Below are 7,194 nucleotides of genomic sequence, written 5' to 3' on the forward strand. Positions count from 1 at the left end.
ATCAACCACCAATTGTTAGGACTTCCTCTTTATTTCCAGCTTTCACTGGTGCTTAAAGTGCAGGAACAGTTGCAAGTTGTAGATGGTTTCCTTCAGATTCAACTTTTGATGTCCAAAAGAATGCTAGAGCATGACTGTTGGCAGGAGAACAATCCACGTTTTTTTTTTTATGGTGATGCATTTGTATCTGATTTGATAGATGGTTTGAAGACCATTCTAGATCACTTTTCTAAAGCATCTGCTGCTTTCAGGCTAAAAGTTAACATAAAAAAGACCAAAGTCCTCCTTCAGCCATCATGTAACTCTCACTGTGTAGAGCCAACTGTTCTTCTCTCTGACAACAACTTAAATGTCATTGACTAGTTCATTTTCCTCAGCAGTATTGTTGCTAATGGCAACAGCTTTGATGCAGATCTTGAACTTCCAAGAAGCATCTGCCTCTTTTGGGCAGTTATACAAAAGGATCTGAAAATAGCATGGCATACAGCCAAAACCCATGTGCAGATTATATCAAGCTGTGGTACTGAGCCCCATATCGCATTTAGCTGAGACTTGTACAGTCTGTTATCATATAAAGAAATGTCCAAGCAGTATTTGACTCCAATCATACAAATGCTGGAAGCACAGCCACAATCTAAGCTCCACATCCCCTCCATTTACATTATCTTTGATTATCAAAAAACTATTGGTGATGACAAACTTATTTTTACAATTTACTTTTTTTTATTAATGTTACTATGACACTAAATATGTTCTGTTGATTTAAATAATGCACCTTAGAACCTGAAGTAGTGCACAACAGTGCCTGTCATACAACTGTTGTAATTTATCTTTCTAAGTATGTGAATAAGTGTCTTTAAAAATTTAACTAAGCTTGTCGACATTACTAAAGTGATGGTTAGATAGACAATGGTTTATGAAGAAAAGAATATGAAATAATGCATCATTTTACTGGTTAAAACTTTGTTTTGGTTATAGATAGTAAAAAAAATTTGGAAGGAACTATAAATAATTAGTAAAAGAGAGGATATAACAGATGAGTGTGGCAGTTAGGTCTGATTTTCTAGTTTATAGCTTTGTAAACAAATAAAATTGAAAGATAGAGAAATAAAACTTTGCCTTAATAATGTATATATATTGTAATTTTATGTTCTGTATTTCATGGAGGGGTTATAAATAGAGTAATTTACGTTAAACTTTGTACTTCTCAGAAAGGTAGTAAATAAATTAGAGAAGGCAAAAGACCAAGAGAACATATATGATAATTTGTATCTCAGGATGGCTGGTATGGGTATTAACATTTACTAGTGAAGCAGAGAACAACATTTCGACCTTGCTAGGTCATCTTCAGGTTAACTTCAAGTGGGTTTTACAAGAGGTTAAGACAATTTTTATTTTATTTTTTATAAAACTAAAAACTTAAAATTCATATAATATCAAAATTTGATTCATTTACTATGTTTTGATTCAAAGTTTATTTACATGTAATGATAATAAAGCAGTCTAATTAAATTTTGATCGTAATCTGTCAGTTCTTTCCTTGCTGGGACAGCAGTAAGTCTGTGGATTTATAATCAGGGTTCAGTTCTCTACAGGAGACAGCAGATTGCCCATTGTGGCTTTGTTTTAAAGTTTGTAACATGCACTTTAAACTACCTGTAGAAAAAAGTTTAGGAAGAAGGATCTATGTGGGTAACTTGAATGTTATTTCAACAATTGCCACCAGAGGGTTCATATTAAGAACTTAAATTTTACTACATTCTTTACCTGAGATTACATGTCAGACAGGTGCTCCACTTACTTACTTGGCTGTAGGATTTTAACCACCTGTTACCATTTACCAGCAAGTTACCCTTTAACAACTCAGACTTCTAGATATGTACCAGCCTGTGGTTTGTGGAATTCTCATGTGTTAGACAGTCCTTGTTTCTTGAAATAAATTTCTGCACTTGACTGTTTTATACCTGCAATATTAGTAGTTTGTTAGAAAAAAAACAAAATGAGTGTAGTATGTCTACACTAGTATGATTTAACTCAGTTTTCTGATTGGTATGCCAAAAATGTGGAGAGCATTTACATTTTTAATGGTTAGTTGCAATTTTCTGTTTTTAAAAACTGCATTAGTTTTGAATGTTTAGTTTCCCTCTCACTTTTGGCTATTTTAACATATATCAAACATTTGAAACAACTCTAATACAAACCATCAAATATTTAAATGTAAAAAACTGTGAAATTGCTTATTTGTGAAATAGTGGTAAGACTTTTTTATAATTCAGTAAAAGAAAAATTATATTTCATTGAATTCATAAAATAGAAAGTGTTTATTATAGTACTTAAAGACTTTATCAGTATTTTCCAAGTACACTTATCTAAATGTTTTGTACAGGACAAGATTTTATAAAGACTGACTCTGGTGAAAAGTCAAACTAATCAAACTTGGAATGTCATTTTAAAATAGAAAGTGTTTATTATAGTACTTAAAGACTTTAACAGTATTTTCCAAGTACGCTTATCTAAATGTTTTGTGCAGGACAAGATTTTATAAAGACTGACTCTGGTGAAAAGTCAAACTAATCAAACTTGGAATGTCATTTTAAAATAGAAAGTGTTTATTATAGTACTTAAAGACTTTATCAGTATTTTCCAAGTATGCTTATCTAAATGTTTTGTGCAGGACAAGATTTTATAAAGACTGACTCTGGTGAAAAGTCAAACTAATCCAACTTGGAATGTCATTTTAAAATAGAAAGTGTTTATTATAGTACTTAGACTTTATCAGTATTTTCCAAGTATGCTTATCTAAATGTTTTGTGCAGGACAAGATTTTATAAAGACTGACTCTGGTGAAAAGTCAAACTAATCCAACTTGGAATGTCATTTTCTTTATTTGCTTCCTGGTTTCCGAGGACCTGCCATAAGTTTTCTGTTGATTTCTCCTAGGGAAAAGAAAGTATTCTGATCTTTGAACAGACTAGATGATAGAAAAAAATATATAAACTTATGAAAACTTCTAATGTTTATAGTTTGTGTATTTGAAGTTTAACAGAATGAAACAGTCAATGAGATGTTTGTATGTAACTGATATTATTGGTAACACTTGCTGTGATGATTAATCTTTGTAACAGGAAAAAAAAAATTATCGTTGTTTGTTGTTGCTTCGTTTTCACTCCATGTTGTTTTACATTAAAATTTAATTTGTTCTGTTATTGTGGTTGTGTATATAACAACTCGAGTAACTCTCCACTTTCTTGTTTTACGTACACAAAGAAAACTATTTACGTGTTTAGTGGCTTCATCATGAGCTGTATTAATGCTAAATAATTGTCTTTCTTTTGCATCATGTCAGACTTCATTTCTTATTGCTTATTTAGAGGAAACATTATTAAGAGAAACCCACAAGCTTTGCTAACAACTTGAACTGGACAAGTAAAACTAAATAAATATTCCTCTAAAACATTATTAGGACATTTGATGTTTCATATAACATTTATAAAACTTTAAAGAGATACTAAAATACAAGAAACTTTGCAGCCAGTCTGTAATTTTACTTCTAAAATTATTTCATAATAGATTGTGAATGCTCTGACTCACCCTAAACAAATCAGTACTCCTTTGTTATGTAAATAATTCTTTTATTGATTGATTCTGTCGATAATTAGATCTGTGCCTCTGTATTGGTTGTGCTAAATTTTTAATTAATGTGTTTATTTCTATGTAAAATCACAGGCAGAAATCATCTTCAAAATACAGATGTTCAAAAGTGAACCACTTCTAGAATTTTTTGAAAAATGTGTCATAATGAAACTGAGGTGTATCTTCATTACAGTTTTTATTCATAACTTTAACTCACTCTGTCCGTCTGTAGAATTTTTACAAAGTTGAAGAATACCCTAACTTTTAAAGCTTATCCCACTGCTATGGTACAAAAATATCTACCTTATTGCTTGATTTTTTAAATTTATTGATTTATAATGTGCTGTTTTCATAAAGTATTTTAACACTATGCAATAGGAATAATAAAATATACTTGGGTTGCTTTCTCTAATTGACACATGTTCTGTTAAAGTTTTTAATAGTCTAAAATCCATTGGAATGGAATGACTGAAAGAACTGGAGAGATTGAAAGAGATTTCATGAAAAAAGTGAATTGTTTACACTAATAAACAGCTTTCTTTTGTTGAATGAAGAGGAAAAGTCTTAACTGTTTAACATTTTTGTCTGTCCAGTTCTGTAAATTATTAATAATTATAAAAGAAGGTAATAAATATCTATATCTGATCGTTCTGTGTAATGGATTATTATGCAGTAGAGGGAAGTCAAATTACACATATCATTCCATAACGGTTGGTACCATTTGTAAATTAGATTGTTCACTTATTCTGAAAGAAACAGTTTATTTCTAATTACTAAATCAACTTTTAGTATTACACAGTAAGTAGTAACAAAAGATTGATTCATGAACAGCTGTGACAGCTACATAAACCAGCTAAAGCTGGGAGTTTTAACATATACTGGCTTCTGCTGTACATGTGTTCTGGAGTTATTTTATCTGCCTTCTTTTAAATTTATCACTCTCATATGTAACATGCAACATTCTCTTATAGCCTCAGTCATTATCTCTTCATCAATCTACTACTGGAATTTAAGTTTCAACATTTATGATAGGTGTTGCTGATTCTTGTTTGTGTACTCTTTTACTAGATACTGGCTATCATCTGTGTGTTGACCTGCCTTTGAGTACTGTCTGTTAGCTTTCTGTTTCCCTTCCCTCGAGTGCTGTCTATTGTATCTTTCTGTCGCCCTTCCCTCGAGTGACGTCTGTCTATCTTTCTGTCGCCCTTCCCTCGAGTGACGTCTGTCGTATCTTTATGTTGCCCTTCCCTCGAGTGACGCCTGTCGTATCTTTCTGTCGCCTTCCCCTCGAGTGACATTTGTCACTTTTTCTGTAACCTCATGCACCTTTTAGTCAAACTGAATCATTCCCAGGAGAGGCAAGAAGAAACATCAGATATTTATTATATTCACTAAGGATATAGTTCTTTAAATCTTGGTGTGCCAGTAGTACAGCCTGTTATCTATACATTTTTATGTGATGTACAAAATACCAAACATAAAAGAATATTCATGACATAAAGTGAAAAACCTTTATGCTTAGTATTTAACCAAATGTTAAAATAGTATAACAAAAATAATTGTAGGTTTGTGTATGAAATTCTTTTGCATGTTGTGATATGTATCATAGAAAAATAGATTTATTGCATATTAATAGGCATCCCTGAAGTGATTTAGTTAATTTGATTTGTACTCATCCAGTAAGTTTACACATATTTGAGTACAGTAGCAATTAAGTATTTTTCAGTCATAATGTTACAAAAACATGTAGGTTAAAAAAAAAGAAAAGAAATTGGACAAAACATGCAAAACTTCATAACCTGAGCACTTTTGAAAGAAGGGTCTTTCTTCATCAGTGACACTTTGGAAGGTCTACCTTTTGAAAAGACTGTCTTCCTTCATCAGTGACACTTTGGAAGGTCTACCTTTTGAAAAGACTGTCTTCCTTCATCAGTGACACTTTGGAAGGTCTACCTTTTGAAAAGACTGCCTTCCTTCATCAGTGACACTTTGGAAGGTCTACCTTTTGAAGGTGCTTAGCTTTGTAGTTTTATCTTTCAGGATATGTTAAATATTTTATTCAGTATTGTACATCAAATAAACTTTAAAACTAGACATATGAATACTGTTTAGAAGTACTAAGTACTATATACATTTCTTTTTGCCAAAGATTAATCTACATGTTTATAGATCTGGTTGATTAAGTCTTCGTTAGTTAAAAAATGAATTTAATCTAATTAAATTATTGGTAGTTTTCACAATAAATTGTGAAATTGTAATTTTGTATCAAAAATTTTGTCTATTAAAAATGATTGCTCTCTTTCTTTCAATATTAGTTTTTGTAGTTTTGCTCAAAGAGATTAATTCTTGATTAAAATCTAAATATTCTTGCTTTTTAAAATCTTCATCGTGAGTGAACAGTTTTCATGAATCAACAAATTCCATCATTATTGTTCTCACCAGGCTTGAAATGTTTGTTTAATCATCATAATTTGTTTTTAATTCTACAAAGTTTTGGAAAATATTGAAAGTAACTGATTTTAGATTTACATTCAGAAAGAAGTTGGAACTTAAACATTTTTATTGGTATGAAAGAGGTAAGGGTAAAGAGTGATTATAACCTGTGTAGCTGAAACATCAGTAATTGTAATTACGAGTAGGGTTAGTATAAATAATATCTTGGGTTATCTGTGGTGATGTGCAGTGAAGTCTGTATGTAACATCTTGAGTTTTGAATGATTGTTAAAGAAATTTTGAAAATAGAACTTCAGTTAGTGTAATTATGAAGTTATTTTGATGTAACTAGAATAAAACAAATAACTGAAAAGGAAATGTTGTACTGATTTCATGCCTTGTAATACACTAAATCAATGAACTGGCTATTTTTTGTCTTAACTCACACAGCCTTATACGTTTCACTACCACATGGAAATTAAAAATTGTGCAAAATTGTCTCATTTCAAGACATTTTGAATGCATTTCTTACTCAGAATAAAACTATCAATATATTTAAGGAAAAGTTAAGCAGGAAACCTATTTTCTGATTGATTAAAAGTGATCTAATCTACTTTTAACAGTCCAAAACAGTGTGAGTGTGTAACTGACGTAACCCACTTTTAACTGTCTGACTGAAACAGTGTGAATTTGTGACTGATCTAATCCACATGTAAGTCTCATTGAAACCTTATGAATCTGTTGCATTTTAATGTTTGTATATATAGGATGTGTAAATGTACTTGTAGAAGTAACTCGGTGGATGAACAAGTTTCATTAATGTGTTTCACCACCCTAAAGGAATTTGACATATTTTCTTAGCAGTCATATCCTTCTGTGTTTGTACATAAATTATATGATATGGTTTATAAGTAAAATTATTTGTGGTAATTATCATTAAGTTTGTATAGTATAATTTTAGGGTAGACTTCATTCTTATATTTCAGTTCTTTTAAACATCTTTCTTTCTAAAATTATCATAAATAGTCTCTAATTGTAACCTTATTTATCAAGAAATATACAAAATTCATCAGAATTTGTGATATTAGTGTTAATGGCTGTTTACTGTTAACTTACATTAATTTTTTT

General features: G+C 30.7%; 1 protein-coding gene across 11 annotated transcripts in view; it reads left to right on the forward strand.

The window, feature by feature from the left end:
• LOC143247783 (ras-related protein Rab-14-like) overlaps window positions 1-6,444 on the forward strand; it is a 31,384-nt gene extending 24,940 nt beyond the window's left edge. For 4 of the 11 annotated variants that reach the window (XM_076496253.1, XM_076496252.1, XM_076496255.1 and 1 more), the window contains exon 9: window positions 2,817-6,444. The gene's annotated coding sequence lies outside the window, so the exon portion shown is untranslated. Of the gene's footprint in view, window positions 1-2,386; window positions 2,452-2,674 lie in introns of those variants that run through there. The other 7 variants (XM_076496260.1, XM_076496258.1, XM_076496261.1 and 4 more) reach the window with 4 other exon arrangements.
• The last annotated feature ends 750 nt before the right edge of the window (window positions 6,445-7,194 follow it).

The sequence above is a fragment of the Tachypleus tridentatus genome, chromosome 3 (genome assembly GCF_004210375.1).
Source record: "Tachypleus tridentatus isolate NWPU-2018 chromosome 3, ASM421037v1, whole genome shotgun sequence".
Taxonomy (NCBI): Eukaryota; Metazoa; Arthropoda; class Merostomata; order Xiphosura; family Limulidae; genus Tachypleus; species Tachypleus tridentatus.